An 18,742-nucleotide genomic window follows, 5' to 3' on the forward strand; every position below is an offset into this window, starting at 1 on the left:
GCCCCCGTACCGGACCGGGGACCGGCAACGGGATTGCAACCCTCGGCGTTGCTCCTGCGCCTCGCTCAGCCAGTGAGCGGGAACCAGTCTGTATGTGGGATCCGAACCCTTGGGCGGGAGCGCCGCCGCGCTTCCCAAGCGGCGCACTATCCAGTGCGCCACCGGGCCGGCCCCCACTCTGGTCTTTATAAAGAAGGGTGGAACACCATCACTATGCCAGACCCAAAATAAATATTTTATAATTGGCTTTTATTGTGGAGGGCTAAATAAGACAAAAACTCAGACCAGTTCTTGAACCAGTGCAATGCTTCTTTTTTAAGATACGTTGGAAGGAAAGGGCATAGACAAGTGAGGAGAGGGGAATAATCTAGTCTCATTGTCATGAATAATGAACTTTATGCAAAAAGAAAAGCCAGAACTCTCTAGAAAACGACTTGGGTGATGGGCAGTGTACCAGCACAAATGTATCTAAGATAATGTGATAAAGAGGAGGGAAAGGAAACTAGCATTTATTAAATATCTGCTATGTACTATAATAACAACAAGATTTGGCTAGTTTGAATATAGTAATTTGTTTTCAAGAATGCATATCATTTCCCTTTGTGTTTTTTTGTTCGTTGGTTGGTTTTTGGTGACTGGCCAGTATGGGAAACCAAACCCTTGACCTTGGTGTTACAAGACTGCAGTCTAGCCAACGGAGTGAACTGGCCAGCCCTTCATTTCCCTTTGAACCACCTCATATAAGTCATTATTTCTTCAGTCTCACTTTCAGTTGATTCCACCTGCATTTGGGTCATTAAAGTGAATATTAAGTACTGCTGTAGAGTTATACTACAATGTTAAGAACTACTTAATTTTAACTTCCTAAAGCATTTTGGGCAGTCTTCCACTCTGAGAATATAATAATCTTTATAGAAAATGTCAGACTGTGTCAGCATCCCAGCAAGGTGTGTTTTGTTGTTGTTTTGGTATTGTTGATGCCATTTTTCCTTTTTTTTTTCTTTCCATTCCTCCCATATATTTTTGTTTCATAAATGAAACAATACCATATTTCCACTGGATCTCAGGGATGAGAATGCCTCAGTCACTGGGCATGATTAACTGGCAACTAGCAGAAAGAATATTTTAAGAAATACTTTAAGGAATACTTTGTGATTATAAATTACACTGAGATCTCCAAGATTTGAGATACACAAATTGTTTTCAGTAGCAATGCTTTACATTTACTTTGATACTTACATTATACTCAGATACCACTCCTTTATAAACTTCATAGAATTCTTCAACATTAACTCGGTCCATATTGAACTATTTTAAAAAATAAAACAAAACACCACGATAAGCCAACCAACAAAAGAAAAATAAATGAGCCACACTTAGCACTAAACATTTATGATACCTTGGATATATTTTCTTTACTTTAAAATATAAACCTTGCATAAATTACTCTTTGAAGAAAAAGTTTTATTAAAGATCAGCTCATCAACACTGTACCCCACAAACACATGCAATATAAAAATATTTTGATTAAAACAAAACTGTGTGAAGCTATGTATTAAAAAAATAGATAACATTTATTGAGTACTTAATATGTCAAGCATTGTTCTAGGTTCTGTACATACAGCATCTCATTTAGTCCCTATGGCATAGGTAGTATTAGCTTCAATTTACAGATGAGGCCACTAAGACTCAAATGGGTTTTGTAACCTCCCCAAACTGGCATTCCATCTCAAGCAGTATGATCCCAGTGATCATGCTCTTCACCACTACACTACACCTCTCTGAATAAAACCTAATTCTTGATATAAAAAAAGAATTATATGCAATGTAATGTTGTTTAGTGATAGATGAGTGGCACAAAAAGGAAGTATTGTACATGTCATTTGGACTTCCTACTACTCTTCAAAAAGAACTGTGAGTAGGAGTATGCTTACAAAATAAGTCTAGAAAGACTCATTCTTATCGAGGATGGATTTAAATTTAGTGAGGAATAAAATTCCATTAAGTTCCAGGGTTTCAAGAACTAAAACCTTAATTTTTTAAAAAATAGCCTTAGAATTTCCAATTTTATTTTTCCCTCTACTTTGCTTCTTTATTGTTGCCAAGACTGAATATCACTGAGAAATTTCTGCCTACACAGAAAACAATTCAAGCTGGGAGGATTTATCTTCAGAGGTAACATTACTATTATAGGGAGGGAATTGTTTGATTTTAGTGTTTTAGACTACATTCATACAACTTATATTATTAGTGTAACAAAATAATAACAAGATATAATTTATTAAATACTCAGTAATCTGAGCTAGAAACTCTACATGGAATTGTGTATGCTCATTTCATTTAATATGCAGAATAACCCATTCAGGCAAATCATAATGTTTTCATTGCCTAGATAAGAAAACTGAGAATAAGAATGCTTGACTTTTGGCCAAGGTCACATGCCTAGAAAGCAGCTGACCTGGATACAGAATCAGATATTTGACTCCAAAAATCAGTGACTGTACTTGTTTCTACACTACCATGCCTCCCCATAGGTTCATGGATCATTTTATTGTTACAGTATTATTTTTTTCATTGTGTATCTCCTGTGGCCAATCACTGTGCTAGGTAGTAGGCTTTGGGTTAGATTAATGTTTAAAGCTAAAATTTTTATAATTATTATTTTTTTAAGTAGACTTAGGTCCTACAATGCTATTAGTACACCACCAAGCAAATGAGAATGTTTTGACTAACACTTTTAGAATGTTTTGACTAACAATTTCTTCATAATCCTAGGTAAGATTCTTCAAATATCAATTTTCTCATCAGTTTCCAAGTTTTGCTTGATGACTTCACAAACTAGATGATATTTCTGACCTTTTTTTTTTTTTTTTGGCTTATGGGTACAAAATAGGCAGAACCCAAATTTGTGCCCTGACCCCTGATTTTGGTGATCCTAAGACTTCATAGAAGTTAAAAGCAGTTTCTTTTCAGAAAAAGATGATATAAATAATATTGGTAAGAAATTCTCAGCTCCAAAATGGGTATTTCAATATTTTACCATCAAAAAGGCTTAAACTTGCTGAGCTTCAAACACAGTAAAAACCAAATGGTTTACACCTGCTTCCTATGATAATTTGGTACCTAATTTCTTGCCAAATGCACCAGTGAGTACAGCACAAAGGTATGACTTCTACTAAAGTGGGTGAAGTTTCTTCAACAAAGGGTTTCCTAGGAATGTGTGACCAGGGTAATTATGAACAAGTGTATGCTCCAGAGGTCCAGCAGTGTAAGTGCCAACAGAGTGGCTGAAATACACTAACTCTAAAGGAGGTCCTGAGAGAAAGTCCAGAAACCAGCAAAAGTTCAAGGAAAAAACCCCAGCTGATTGTCTTCCTTCATTTAGGAATCCAGAAGACAGAAAAGTCATTATAACTGCTTACTTTGATTCTAGTTCTTGTTTGTAAGAACTGAATACATTTTTGAGTCCTTATTCATTTTGCAATTAAAGTTCCAAGAATTATATAAACTTATAAGCCTAAATTAAGCATATCATTTGAATATTTGTTCTCTCAATAAAAAATTACATAGGTAAAATCATTTCAAAAAGATTTTTTGATTACAAGATTATTGAGTTCAGTAAATAGGTCTTTTATTTTTAATGTGTTGGGTTCACAAATACACAGAGAACAATCAATGTAAAAAAATTTATAGATTATTTTTTTAAAAAATACCTCGATACTTTATGGCTCATTGCAAGCACCTACCATCTGCATAGCTGAGATTTCAAACCCTGCGTCTCGGATAGCCATCAGTATCTTTCCCAATAGTCCTGAAATGAAGAAGAAACAGGTGCATAAATACAAAATTTTTAAGGCATTTTAGTTTCTTAAAAATACAAATTTTCTACATCAGAGTACTTTGCTTATACTCTGTATGAAGAAAAAACATTTTTGCAAGAGAAAGTGAATCCCTAATATTGACCATTACATTTAATTATTTAATTCTCTTAGCAAGTGCTTCAAAAATATTTACAATGGTCCAGAGGATATACAAAAAACTTTTAAGGTACTATTTTGCCTTTCAGGCCCCTGAAGTCTAGTGATGTAGTGAACATGAAAATCAAACAATTTAAAAATAACATCACAAAAAAACAAAATGCCAAAGTTCTAGACAGAGAAGTAATTCAAAGAGGAGCTGAAAGAAGAAGAAAAATCAAATTATAACCAAAGAGGTGGGCAGAAGCTTCAAGGGGAAATGAAAGCATGGAAGATCTATAGACAGATGGACTTATATAGAAACAGGAAAGAAGGCACACATCTGAGAAAATGTGAGCATATTCACATGACAGAAAGGAGACAGAAAAAAAAAAAAAACTGAAAAGGAAAAGATGCTTAATCCAAATCGACAGAGGCCTCAGATGTCAACATAAGGAATTTGGTCTTTATCCCCCTGATGAGTGATTTTTTATAATGGGGTCTGTAGACTCTGGGGGTGCAAAACTGATTTTGAAATTTCATTTGTTTTTTTATAAAAAAACTTCTTAAGTTTTCTTCCCCAAGTCAATGAAAATTCTCTTTCCTTCCCTTTCTCTGTCTCTTACAAACACACATACATGTGCACACACCATATTCTGGATCGTCTGGATGCTCACCTAGTAATCTCAAATCAGCAAATAGTATTAGAGCCTGAATGTGAGTTTTTATTTACTATATTACTGTAGTCAAGTAGTGCTATTTTAATGGTAGCAGGCTGAGGGATGAGAAGACAGAGGTGGATTTATTTCTTGAGTGATACATTTGTACCAAATGAAAGCCAAATAATATCATAGTATGCTGTAGAAACAAAGGTTTCTCAGAAGTTTGAATACAAAAAAAGTGGTGGGCTAACTATTCATGAGGTGTCCGTCCCCGTGACCCAAACACCTCCCAACACTGCCACATTGGGGATCAGATTTCAACATGAGCTTTGGGGGGACAAACATATCTGAACTATACCAGGAGGAAAGGATAAAGATCAAAAAAGGGAGGGTGAAGAGGATAGAAAACAAATAGTAAAAAAAAAACAGTAAAACAGCAGACCTAAAACCAATCATATTAATAACGACATTAAATGTTAGTGGACTAAAAATTCCCTTTGAAAGGTAGAGATTTCAAATGGATAAAATAAGATCCAATTATATGCTGTCTACAAGAAACTAACTTTAAATATAAAGACAGAGTAAATGGATGAAAAAAGGTATAGTAAGTAAGCACTAAGTATAAGAAAGTGGGAGTGGTTATATCAATTTCAGATAAAGTAGAATTTATAACAAAAGAGTATTTCCAGAGATAAAGGTCCCAAAAGGCACTGGGAGACAGTACTTTATACAGAGAACTGGAGGAGAATGAAAATTCATGGCAAAAGATTACTGAGCAAAGGAAAACAGATGTAAAATAGCATGGTTCTTTTGAAATAAAAGTATTTTCACCTTACTGAATAACAGGGTGGAAGGGAAATGAGACAGGTGAGAGAGTAGGAGAGGTGGCAGAAGCCATAACAGAAGGACTCATACCTAGGTTTGGATTTTATGGGTCACATAGTCTCTTTGGCCCTTAGAAACTTTTAAAGACTCTGAAGAACTTTTATTTATATAAATCATATCTATCAATATTTATTATATTATAAATTAAAACAAAATTTAAAACTATTTATTAATTTAACAAAAATCCCTTGTATGTTAATATAAATGACATTTTTCTATGAGAAAAAAATGACTTTTATTTTAAAAAATTAGTGAGAAGAATACATTTTAAAGAATCTCTTCAATGTCAGATTTAACAGAAGACAGTTGGATTCTCACATCTGCTTCAGCTTCCAATCTGTTGCAATATGTTGTTTTGGTTGAAGTATATTTAGCTGGAAAATGGGGGAGTATTCTCATGGCCTTTAGAAATAATTGTGCATATTCTTCTTTACTTGACAAGTGCTGGTTTCTTAAAAGTTAATTGCAATGTATAATTTAAAACCCCTATCAATAAACTTTTTTAAAAAATCTCGTTAACATTAAAATCCACTGGTCTTACAAGATTAAAATCTTATACGTTGAATGAATCTGTGGCCCATGTGTGATTTTTTTTTTTTTTTGTCTTTTTTCATGTCCGGCAACAGGATCGCAACCCTCAGCGCTGCACCCGCACCTCGCTCAGCCAGTGAGCGGGAAAAAAAAATCTCGTTAACATTAAAATCCACTGGTCTTACAAGATTAAAATCTTATACGTTGAATGAATCTGTGGCCCATGTGTGATTTGTTTTTTTTTTTGTCTTTTTTCATGTCCGGCAACGGGATCGCAACCCTCAGCGCTGCACCCGCACCTCGCTCAGCCAGTGAGCGGGAACCGGTCTGTATGTGGGATCCGAACCCTCAGCGGGAGCACCGCCGCGCTCCCAAACGGCGCACTGTAGCAGTGCGCCACCGGGCCAGCCCCATGCGTGATTTGTAACATCACATATTGATGATTTGGAAAATACTGGTATGTTGAGTTATGCAGATCTTCCAAATGGTGACTCAATTTCGTTACAGTACATCAAAAAAAATCACATTTGTTAATATCACCACCAATTTCATCAGAATAGTCTTTATGTATTGGGAAGCTGTTAAGCCCAAGGTGGTGAATACAGTTTTCCAAGATTCTAATTTTACTTTTTATTTGTAATTTATCTTCACTTGGATTTTATCTTTGGCAGTAACTATTGTCAGTTGTTTTCTTTGAAATGACAGATTTACTTAATTTTAAAGAAAATGCCTGCCAAATACCCAAGTCCCATAACCACAGTTTATCAGTTATTCCTTTAAGTAAAAATGGTATTCCATGGGGGGAAACAAGCCATTTAGTCGAGCTCACAACTCCAATAATTGTACAAGTGCTTTTTTCTAAACACAATCATTATATGGAGAAAAAGTGCTTTATGTCTACTTCCCATTTCTCTATACATAGCATTAAAAAGACCTATATTTCACAAAGAGTAATAAACTTATTTTTTTTACTGCTTCATCAAAGATATTCTTAAGCGAGAGGGGCTTTTTTGCCCCCTGCAAGTGTATGATTGTTAAAAATACAGGAACTACTAGTAGAGTTTGGTACCACTGCCTTGATTCATTCTAAGACACTAGCAGTTTTAACCACCATTGCTTTTGCACCATCAGTACAAATGTCAACACATTTAAAAAGGCAAATAAGCTCTCAGTATTACTATAAAGTATAGTTTTGATATCACAGATCCCTAAAAAGTTCTCATTCGTGATAAACGAAATTTACATGACTACCTATGAATCCCGATCTAAATATGAAAGCAGTATTAAGCTCTATGCATTAACCAATATGAAGAGAATCTATAACTTATATCTACTATAAAGCTATATCCATTATAAGTCTATAATCACATTAAACTATGCCCTGCATTTGAAATGTATTGTTTGAACAGAATAATTCTATTCATGGATAAACCAATAAAGAAGTTATAGCCCAAGTAACACTGACATTCTACCAAGGAAAGTCAGGCAAAGGTTAAATTCCTATTTGAGAATACTATTTATTTGGATCATGTGTCATTATTGCACCCAAACCTGTTACCGAGCCTGTTAACTGTTCTAGAATATCGTTGTTGTTTTTTTTAATATTCATTTGAATATGTGTGGAAGTAGGATAGAGAGGCATTTAAAAAACCTATTCTGTGTTTAATAGCTTGAAACAACAACTATCATTAACCTTATGTCCTTTACTCTGTTCTAGACAGAAAATGTTCACATGACTGAGTAAATGGTGGTAACTATGTAAATGAAACGCATATGTACAGTAAAATAAATAAATAAAAAAATTGCATGTCATGCAGGAAAGTTCAAAAGGGTCAAACAAAGCAGGCTGTTTTACTTGGCTGGTGTTTGCATAGCTAATTTGTTTTATAATGATTTGCTTATAACTCTGTGAATGCTACCTCTTAAGTTTTTTGAATGTCAGATCAGCTTTTCTCCATCTCCACTCCCAGTACATATATGCACATGATTAAAGATTAAGTCAGTGACTAGGATTAAGGGTAAACTCCAAAGGAAATTATACTGCCTATAGTTGGATAAAATACGTGTTCCCTTCCATCTCATATCTGCAGTTACAGCAAAGCTTTTTAAAGTTCACAGAGTCATGCTAGAGCTAATAATATTCATAAGTGAGTTAGGGTATATTCAGCTAAATTCATAGAATTGCTTATAGAATTAGTATTAATTTTTTAGCAGTACTGTTAAAAATGCAAACATTTCATATCTCCCATCTCACAAGAAAACATTGTGTATTTAAAAATGACTAATGCTAGTTCCCAGGTCACACTATAGTATTTTTTTTTTCCTTTTTGTCTTTTTTACTGACCGGCAACGGGATCGCAACCCTCGGTGTTGCTCCCGCACCTCGCTCAGCCAGTGAGCGGCCGGTCTGTATGTGGGATCCGAACCCTCGGTGGGAGCGCAGCCGTGCTCTCAAGCGGCGCACTGTAGCAGTGCGCCACCGGGCTGGCCCCCAGGTCACACTATAAATGAGAGGGCAAAGACTGACAAGCTGCAGATAACCAGAGTCATAGCAATAGCTAGCCACATGTACAACAGGGCCTGGCAGAACCACTGGTTCCAAGGAGAAGGTAAGTCACTGTTATCTAAGCCAGCAGTGTCTGGCAAACACAGCTACACACACTAGAGGGAAGTCAGAGCAAAAAACAGAAAAAAGGGGAGGCTTACACAGCATCTGACCGAGCAAGGCCTATCTCTCTCCCACTGCGAACCCCTAGAACCATTTGAGGTAAATTTTGTAGAAAGCTAGTCCTGTATGAGTAGAAGAGTACATGAGTCAGTGAAACAATTTATACAGGTTCATAAATCTTTAAAACTCTAGCTGAATTTTATTTATTTATTTATTTTTCCTTTTTGTCTTTTTTACTGACCGGCAACGGGATCGCAACCCTCGGTGTTGCGCCCGCACCGCACTCAGCCAGTGAGCGGGAACCGGTCTCCACATGGGATCCGAACCCTCGGCGGGAGCGCCGCCGCACTCCCAAGCGGCGCACTCTCCATTGCGCCACCAGGCCGGCCCTAAGCTGAATTTTAGACAGAAAGATTGTATAAAAAATCTTAATAAGGTAAAAATAAAAGGTAACACTTTATATAGTAAGTCAATTTTTAATATAAACAAAAATTATAACACAAGATAGCAAATGTAAGATTGATCAGTTTATAAACCCCCATTTAAAGACAGCGTGAATTTGGGTCAAATATTAAATCTCACTATGTGTTATTTATATAACATAGAAAGTAAAATGAATTAGAGATGAAAGTTAAAGACAGACAACGATATGGCAAGCAAAGCCAAAACAGCCAAAGGGGTAGCAATATTAACAATAAATAAAATGAAAATGATGGGGGAAAATGCCTAAGAATAAAAAAGATGAAATTAGAATATCACAAATCCATATTTACAGAATATATTACATAACATCTAGAAAATGAATATTATAAGTATAGGAAAAATAAACAGAAAAATACCTTTCTCTTACAGACTCAATACAGACCTTTACAGACTCAATAAATAAATTGATAAAAATACATATTGTATAAAAATTAAATAATTTTAAACATACCAGCTACATAACTAGAATGAATTGACAATACACAGAAATCATATGGGCCATTTTATTTAACCAACATATAATAAAACGAGAAAATATCCATAAAAGTAAACAAAAACAAAATTCAGACTCTCAAAAATTTACAAATACTCTCCTAAAGAAGGATTGAGATAGTGTTGACCGAAACAAGACTGAATACCCAGAATAACAAATTCAAATAAATCATACCAAACCAGACAATAATATTTAGAAATTAGAATATAATGAGGCACACACACACAGACACACAAACACACGCACACAAAAAACTGGTGGAAGTCTTTAACTGGTGCCCTCTTTCTGAAGGATAAATTGGGGTTTATCAAAACTTTAAAATGTTCTTATCATTTGATATAAGAATTCCATTTCCAGAAATTATTCTAAAGACAACAGGACAAGTTCATAAAATATATAGAAAGATGCTCACCACGGAGTTATTAATAATAAAAATATTGAAATTTGAATTAGTAAAAAACAAGAAAAAGTTAAAGAGAACATTCCTACTCCTGACTATTATTCAGGCTTTAAAATCATGTTTTCTTTTTTAATTTTTTATGGTTTCTGCTAGCCTTTATTTCAGAAAATTTTAAAATCATGTTTTCAAAGAATATTTAATTGCACAAAATAATTGAAAGTACAATGTTAGGTGGAAAAAAAGTGCAATACAAACTTGTATGACTAGGATACTTCCAATGAATTTTATAAAACTAGTATTACCCTGAAATAAAAAACAAAGACAGTACAAAAAAACCCAAAAAACAAAAAACTACACACCAATAACCCTCGAGAAGATAAATATAAAAATTCTGATCAAAATATTAGCAAATAGAATTCAGTACTATATAAAAAGAATTATATGCCATGCTCAAGTGGGATTTATTTCAGGATGCAAGCCTGGTTCACTGTTTGAAATATCAATGTAATTCACTAGATTAACAGGCTAAGGAAGAAAAGTCACATGATCATATCAATATATACTGATCATCTACCTATCTGTATATCAGCATATATTGATTCAGAAAAAATATTTGAAAGAAATACAACACCCACACATAACAAAAAACTGTCAGAAAAATAAGAATAGAAGGGAACTTCCTCATCTTGATAAAGAGCACCTTCAAAAGACTACAGCCAACTTTATGCCTAATGGTGAAAGACAACACTTTTCATGCAAGACAGAGAACAAGGCAAGAATGTCCATTCTCATTTCTCTTATTCAATATGGTGCTGGAAGTTCAAGCCAGTACAACAAAGCAAGAAAAGGAAATAAAAGCATAAGCAGAAAGAAAGATACATAACTGTCTCTATTTGCATATAATGTAACTGTCTCCAGAGAAAATCCCAAATAACATACAAAAAAAAAAAAAATCCTAGAACTAATAAATTTCACCAAGTTTACAGGATACAAGACAAACATACAAATCAATTGTATTTCTGTATACCAGCAATAAATGCTTGGACAATGAAATTAAAGATATAATTACTCGGGGCCGGCCCGGTGGCGCACTGGATAAGTGCGCCGCTTGGGAAGCGCGGCGGTGCTCCCGCCCCAGGGTTCGGATCCCACGTGTGGACCGGTTCCCGCTCACTGGCTGAGCAAGGCGCGGGAGCAACACCGAGGGTTGCAATCCCGTTGCTGGTCCCCGGTCCGGTACGGGGGCAACACTGAGGGTTGCGATCTGTTGCCGGACACAGAAAAAGACAAAAGATAAAAAAAAAAAAAAAAAGATATAATTACTCAAAATGAAAAAAATTAGATGTAAATCTAATAAAACATGTATAGAACTTATAAATGAAAACTAGAAAATGTTAGATGGAAGACCAAAATAAATGGAAAATCATACAGTGTCTATGATTTAGAAGACTTAACATAATAAAGATGTCATTCTCTCAAAATTAACAAATAAGTTTAGCATAATTCCTATCAAAATCCCAGCAAGATTTTTTTGTAGATATAGGTTAAGATTACTCTAAAGTTATATGGAAAAGTAAAGGAACTAGAAAAACTAAAACAATTTCAAAAAAGCACACAGTAGGAGAAATCAGTCTACCCAGTCTCATGATTTTCATACAGCTACAGTAATCAAAAGACTATGTAGTATTATCAGAGCAATAGTTATATCAACAGAACAGAATGGAAAACCCAGAAGTGGACTCATAAATATTCCCAACTGATTTTTATAAAGGTGCAAAAGCAATTCAATGGAAGAGAGAGAGACTTTTTAATAAACCCAGTGTCATGGAAATTAGGAAATACAGTCTTCAACAGGAGAGTTACTTCCCAGAAGCAATTCTACACTGTGGAAGTATAACACAAATTCTGAGGGAACAACTAGTCTTCTTTCTCATATATTGTATATGCTAGTCACACATTATTTCATGTAATCCTCAGAACATTCTTGCTAAGGACTGAATGTTTGTGTCTCTCTGAAATTCATGTTGAGATTCTAACCCCTCCTGTGATGGCATTAGGAGATGGAACCATAGGGAGGTGATTACATGATGAGGGCAGAGCTTTCATGAATGGGATTAGTGCCCTCATAAAAGAAGCTACAGAGAGCTCTCTTGCCCATTCTACCATGTGAAGACACAGTGAGAAGACACCACCTATGAAGAACAAAATGGGCCCTCACCAGACATGTACCCTTGATCTTGAACCTCCCATGCTCCAGAACTGTGAGAAATACATTTTTGTTGTTTAAGACTCCCAGTTTGTGATATTTTTGTTATAGCAGCCAAAATGAACTAAGACAATCCCTATGAAGAAAGCACTATTATAATCTTCATTTTATATATGTTTAGCATTTATACTCAAGGATTAAACAAGATCCCCTAATACCTAGTAAGTGATATCACTGAATTTTAAACCCAGTTCTGCTTGCCCCCAGAGCCTTAGATTATTTTATATTATAATAAAATAAATAGTCTGGTCAAGATGGCAGAATGGACAGGTCCCCGGTGTCACCATCTCCCACAAATCAACCAATTTACAATTATGAAAAAGCAATGACAGCCAAGCTGGGTCCACTAGAGATCAGGGGAAGACAAAGAGACCTACGGAGTGCATGAAGGTGGGAGAAGCCACGATGAGAGAAAGAAAGAACTGCTATGAACGTTTCAAGCCCTGGTTGCTTCCAGGCTGGAACAGCTAAGTGCACAGAGCAGGAGCTGTCAAAAGTTGCAGCTGTGTCCTTCGGATGAAGTTGCTTAGAGGCTGCAGGGGAGAAGAGGGCTTTGGTGGGCCAGCAAGATGACTAACAGGGTTCATGTGGACCCACATAGGAGTGAGGAGCCACAACAACTGAAAAAAAAGGAGCCACTCAGAGGCCAGTGAGTCATCACAGGGGACCTGTGCACGGCCCATCCCATGGGAAGTGTTTGCAGCATCAGCAGTAGGGGAGACAGGCTCACTGGGAGAACACTGGGGCACAGCAAGGACAGCTGACCTGCCCCCCAGTCAGCACAGGACCACACAGTGGAGACTGGTCAGGAATACAAAACTGCAGGGGATGGTTTGCTGAAAAGACTCAGTCCCAGACCAAGGTTTCTACACAACCCAGGTGTACCAGATCTCATGGGATCCAGAAGTACCTATAAAGTCAACCATCAAAACCTGAGCTTCACAAAAACCCTTCCCCAGGGAGTCAGCAGCAAAACAATAATTTAGTTCAACCACAGAGCTCAAATGTTGGTCCCCACAGGAAGTTCCCCATTTTATAAGTAAGCAAAGGACAACAAATTAGTTCCAGTGCAGAGTTTAAGTGGTAGGAACAGCAAATAATACAACACAAAACTGGAAGAAAAACCAAAATACAGATCAGAGACAAAGTTTGATATTAACCATTAAAGGTCTCATATCACCAAACAACACCTACAAAACCTAGAAGGACCAGAAGGCCCCTGTGCTTTCAAGCCAGGGAGGGGTGTGGGCGAGGGGCCAAAGCTATGCCCCCCAACACCAGCAACCAGCCCAGTGACGACCATCAAGCCACCGCAGGAAGCACCTAGGACTCTCCAGAGCTGGGGCAGTGGGTGGCCAAAGGGCCTTGGCTATGTCCCCAGACACTCACAACCAGCCCACTGACGACCACCAAGTCACTGCAGGAAGCTCCTTGGGCTCTCCAGTGCTGGGGCAGTGGGGGTCCAAGGGCCACAGTTATGCCCCCCAACACCCATAACCAGCCCAGCGACAACCACTGAGCAGCTGCAAGAAGCACCCCAGGCTCCCAAGCCAGGGCAGTGGGGGGCTGGTTGTGAGTGTCTCCCCTACAGAAATGAGAGGGAGGCCACAGGCCTCAACCCCACCCCTCCTCTTTCCTCCTTTTTCCACCCTATTTCCTTCACCCTTCAGTTCTCCCCCTCCCCTCCAACTGCTCTGCAACAACATCATAGAATATAAAAAAATAATATTAATAAATAAACTTAAAAAAATAAAAATAAATAATAAATAATTAAGATATGCAATGGGTTGTATATATCATTCAATTTAATAATCCACATATATGCAAAAATATACATATATTTATATGTATGTATATATATAACCATGAAATTTATCTTTTTTGGCCTTCTGAATATATACTATAAAGTCCATAACAGAGAGAATTATATGATGTAATTTAGTAAATTGTGAATTGTTGAGAGGATCATTACCCAATTAATTGGTTATTTAGAGTTTAAAATTTCCTTCCTTATTACCATTTTGATACTTATTGAATTTGATGAAAAAAAATTTGACACTTTACTGTTTATTGACAGCTCTAGAAAATTTCTTTACAGACAGATAATCATTAAAAGTTAACAAACTAGATGGAAAATATTCAAAATTACAACAAAGTTGTTTTTCATAGTTAATAATCTAATAGTTTCATTTTGCCACAAGTCTCTATATCAAAAAATACTTTCTGTGGAAATAACTTATTCTGATGTTAAGGTCTTTCCTGAAGTTTGATTTTTTTTCCTTTGATAATATCTATACTCTGTAGTAACCTGTACACATCAAAGCCACCTTATAGCCAATAAACCCACCTTTATACTGTAGAAAAACTTGAATAACACCTTTACCATGAATGTCAAACTTAACTCCTTGCAACAACAAGGTATAGATGACACCAAGACCCTACTGGTAAGAATGAGAGCCCATGAGTTGGACACTTTGGTGAGCAAAACAATTTATAAAATCGAAATTTAAAGCAGCATCCAGGCTACTGTACAAGACAATTCACCATAACCTGGATGCTTTGTTTAACCATCCAGTAATAAATAGGGATGGTGAGAAATGAGACTGAAGGATGGGGAAAAAAAACATGTCAACAAATAAATTTTGCACTTTATTTTGGGAAGAACCTGTAAAAGAAAAGTTTTAATTTTGATAAAGTGAAGAGTTCATGAACTAACAAAATTGATACATAAAATAGATGGCATGGTTAACATTACTAATCAATTTAAATCAAATTAGAGAGATTTTTATTTCTTTTAAAATTTAAATATAATGAAATAACGTCAAGAGGCATTTTAACTAAAAAATAGGACTACAGTGTCTTTAAAATGTGATTAGCAGGCTGGCCATATAGCTCAGTTATATAACACCAAGGTCAAGGGTTTGGGATCCCCATATTGGCCAGCTGCCACAAAAAAAAAAAAAAATTGATTGGTGTAAAGCCAAATAAAAACTAAAGATTATGAGTTTAATTTTCAATGCCAAAGTACAAAAGAAATCACAAACATTACTAAATTCAACATAAGGAATTTAATATTAATCCTAGTAAACATGCATAACAAATAACTTTAGGCATAAAAATCTGGTGAAAAAGCTTCTTGTCTCTTAGATAGCAATATGGTACCAGGCAATACCACTTCACTGATAACCTTCCGGTGAAACCTTCCAGTTGGTTTGGCTGCAAATGTCTTTTAGGGTCTTCTGTCTTGCAATAAGTAAAAATATTATAGAATCACATTAAATCTACTGCAGAAGAAAGTGTGGAGTCAACAGAATTATTAAACTGAGAACTAGTAAGGCGCTTAGGTCTCACAGAATCTCAAATGAATCTATTAATCATAAAAATCAATGTTAGTAGCAAGTAGGCTTATAAAAGAGACTTGATTTATCTAATAGTATTTGTGATCCTCCACTTACAGCATACATCCAGTTCTAAAATACATATTTTTCCTTACCAATTTCATAATACGAGCAATCTGTAAAATCCATACAAGGTAGTAAAAAGAGTAACCAACCTAACACCTTTATAGCTGTATCTACTATATGGTCACTCTATATATTGATATCTACCAAAATGAAAGTTAGCAAATACAAAATATTAAGGCAGGCTCCACACCAATGTAGGAATATCAGAAAAGATCTGTAAGAACTAAGAATATTTCATCCAACAACTACAGAATATACATTCTTCTCATCAGCACAGGGAACATTCTCCAGGAGAAACCAATCAAGTCTCAAAATATTTTTAAAAAACTGAAATCATTTCAAGAATCTTTTCAGACCACAACACATTAAAACTAGAAATCAATAGCAAGTGAAACTCTGGAAACTACACAAATACAAAGAAATTAAACAACAGGCTTCTGAATGACCTATGGGTCCAAGAAGAAATTAAACAGGAAATCATAAAATTTCTTGAAACTAATGAAAATAAAGATACATCATATCAAAATCTGTGAGATACTGCAAAAGCAGTACTAAGAGGGACATTTATTGTAATAAGCACTTACATCAAAAGAATAGAAAGATTTCAAATAAGCATCCTAAACCTAATGCTACACTTCAAAGAACTAGAAAGAAAGGAACAATCCAATCCCAAAATCAGTAGATGGAAAGAAATAATTAAGATCAGAGCAGAACTAAATGAAATAGAAACCCCAAAAATGATCCAAAAGATCAATGGGAAAAAAGGTGTTTTTTGAGAAGATAAATAGAGAAACCATTAGCTAGGCTAACTTAAAAAAGGTGAGAAAAGGCCCAAACAAAAAAATCAGAAATGAAAAAGGAAACATTACAACCAATACCACAGAAATACAAAGAATCATTAGAGACAACTAGATGCCAACAAATTCAAAACCTGGAGGAAATTTCTGGACACATACAAATTACCAAGACTGAACTAAGAAGAAATAAAAAATCTAAACACACCAATAAGAAGCAACGAGATTGAAGCAGTAATCAGCAGTGTCCCAACAAAGAAAAGCCCAGGACCAGACAGCTTTACTTCTGAATTCTACCAAACTTTTAAAGAGGAATTAATACCAATTCTTTTCAAACTACACCAAAAAATTGAAACAGAGGCCATTCTCCCAAATTCATTCTATAAGGGCAGCATAACCCTGATACCAAAACCAGACAACAACAAAAAAGAAAACTACAGGTCAACATCTCTGATGAACACAGATGCAAAAATTCTCAACAAAATATTACCAATCAAAACACAGCAGCACATCAAAAAAATTATACACCATGATCAAGTGAGAGTCATCCCAGGGATGCAAGGATGATTCAACATACACAAGTCAATAAATGTGAGACACCACAACAATAAAAACAAGGACAAAAACCATATGTTTATCTCAATAGACACAGAAAAAGCATTTGACAAAATTCAATATCCCTTCATGATAAAGACTCTCAGCAAATTAGTCATAGAAGGAAAGTATCTCAACACAAAAAAGCTACATATGGCAAACCCACTGCAAATATCATACTATGGGGAAAAGCTGAAATTTTTTCACTTAAGAACAGGAATAAGAAAAGAATGCCCACTATCACCAATCCTATTTAACACAGTATTGGAAGTACTAGCCAGAGCAATCAGGCAAGAGAAGGAAAAGGCATCCAGATTATAAAAGACAAAGTCAAACTGTCCCTGTTTGCAGATAACATGATCCTATATAAAGAAAAACATAAAGACTCTACCAAAAAATTCTTAGAGCTGATAAATGATTTCAGTAAAGTTGCAGGACACAAAATCAACATGCAAAAATCAGTAACATTTTAATACTCCAATAATGCAATAGCAGAAAAGAATCAAGAAAGCAAACCCATTTGCAATAGTCACCAAAAAAATAAAATACCTAAGAATCAATTTAACCAAGGAGTTGAAAGATCTCTACAATGAGAACTACAAATCACTGCTGAAAGAAATTAAAGAGGACAAAAAAAGATGGAAAGACATTCCATGGTCTTCAATTGGAAGACTTAACATTGTGAGAATGTCTATACTACCCAAATCAATCTTACAGATCCATCGCAATCCTTATCAAAATACCAATGACATTCTTCACAGAAATAGAAAAAAACAATCCTAACATTCATATGGAACAACGAAAGACCCCCAAAAGCCAAAGCAATACTGAGCAAAAAAATAAAATAAAATAAAGCTAGAGGCATTATACTATCTGACTTCAAATTATACTACAAAACTATAGTAACCAAAACAGCATGGCACCTGCATAAAAACAGACACATGGACCAATGGAACAGAATAGAGAACCCAGAAAACCTACATTCTTACAACCAACTGATATTTGACAAGGGCAACAGGAGCATACACTGGGAAAGAACTGCTTCTTTAATAAGTGGTGCTGGAAAAACTGGACATCCATATGTAGAAGAATGAAACTAGACCTGTATCTCTCACCATATACCAAAATCAACTGACAGTGTATTAAAGACCTAAAATTATAAAACTACTAAAATAAAACATAAGGGAAACTCTTCAGAAGTAGGCCTGGGCAAAGACTTTATAAATAAGACCCCAAAAGCACAGGACACAAATGAAAAAATAAAATAATAGGATTATATCAACCTAAAAAGCTTCTGCACAGCAAAAGAAAAAGTTAATAAAGTGTGAAGATAATCTACAGAATGGTAGAAAATATTCACAAATTATGCATCCAACAAGGGATTAATATCCAGAATATACAAGGAACTCAAACAACTTAACAGTAAAAATAAATAAATAAATAAATAAATAAATAACCTGATTTTAAAAAGGGCAAAGGGGGCCGGCCCGGTGGCGCACTGCTATAGTGCGCCGCTTGGGAAGCGCGGCAGCGCTCCCGCCGAGGG

The 18,742-nt window shown here is 35.6% G+C and overlaps 1 long non-coding RNA gene across 1 annotated transcript in view; it reads right to left on the reverse strand.

Annotated features, from left to right (window-relative positions):
- LOC103596957 overlaps positions 1–3,823 on the reverse strand; it is a 9,735-nt gene extending 5,912 nt beyond the window's left edge. Inside the window, exons 1-2 of the long non-coding RNA XR_551073.1 lie at positions 3,747–3,823; positions 1,240–1,308 (exon numbers count right to left, since the gene is read on the reverse strand). This is a non-coding gene — a long non-coding RNA (uncharacterized LOC103596957). The remainder of the gene's footprint in view (positions 1–1,239; positions 1,309–3,746) is intronic.
- Between the last annotated feature and the right edge of the window lie 14,919 nt (positions 3,824–18,742).

The sequence above is a fragment of the Galeopterus variegatus genome, unplaced genomic scaffold (genome assembly GCF_000696425.1).
Source record: "Galeopterus variegatus unplaced genomic scaffold, G_variegatus-3.0.2 Scaffold2151, whole genome shotgun sequence".
Classification (NCBI taxonomy): domain Eukaryota; kingdom Metazoa; phylum Chordata; class Mammalia; order Dermoptera; family Cynocephalidae; genus Galeopterus; species Galeopterus variegatus.